Below are 530 nucleotides of genomic sequence, written 5' to 3'. Positions count from 1 at the left end.
GGGACTGGTCTCTGCTGACAATATGTATGAAGCATAAGAGACAAAGTTTCCAAGGAGCATTCTGGCCTTTGTATATACAAGCCGTATAGAATGACAGATTAAAGTGCAATAAAATGGTTTGTTTCTCAATAACCCAAATGTTAATAAAAAAGGGAAAAAAAAGTTATCTTTAAAATGGGAAGAATCTTAGTTGTGAAATGTGAAAAGTGGAACTTAAGGCTATTTTGATTTTCTCTACAGTACATTGTGACCAACCCAAGTGGAGACCACCGTGAATTTAACTACAGCGCTGTAAATTTTAGCTAGTGCCAGAACCCATTCACCTTAACATTCACCTCTACAAGCTTGATTTTTTTTTAAAACTACTTGTTGTTGTTGTTGTTGTTGTCAGGTGCCATCGAGTCGGAACCGACTCATAGCGACCCCATGCACAGCAAAACGAAACAATGTCCGATCCTGGGCCAACCTCACTACCGCTGCCACACTTGAGTCCATCAATGATGCCACCTGGCTGATCCATCTCGTTGGGG

Source organism: Chrysochloris asiatica, unplaced genomic scaffold (genome assembly GCF_000296735.1).
Source record: "Chrysochloris asiatica unplaced genomic scaffold, ChrAsi1.0 scaffold00104, whole genome shotgun sequence".
Lineage (NCBI taxonomy): Eukaryota > Metazoa > Chordata > Mammalia > Afrosoricida > Chrysochloridae > Chrysochloris > Chrysochloris asiatica.
This window is presented reverse-complemented; position numbering follows the sequence as displayed.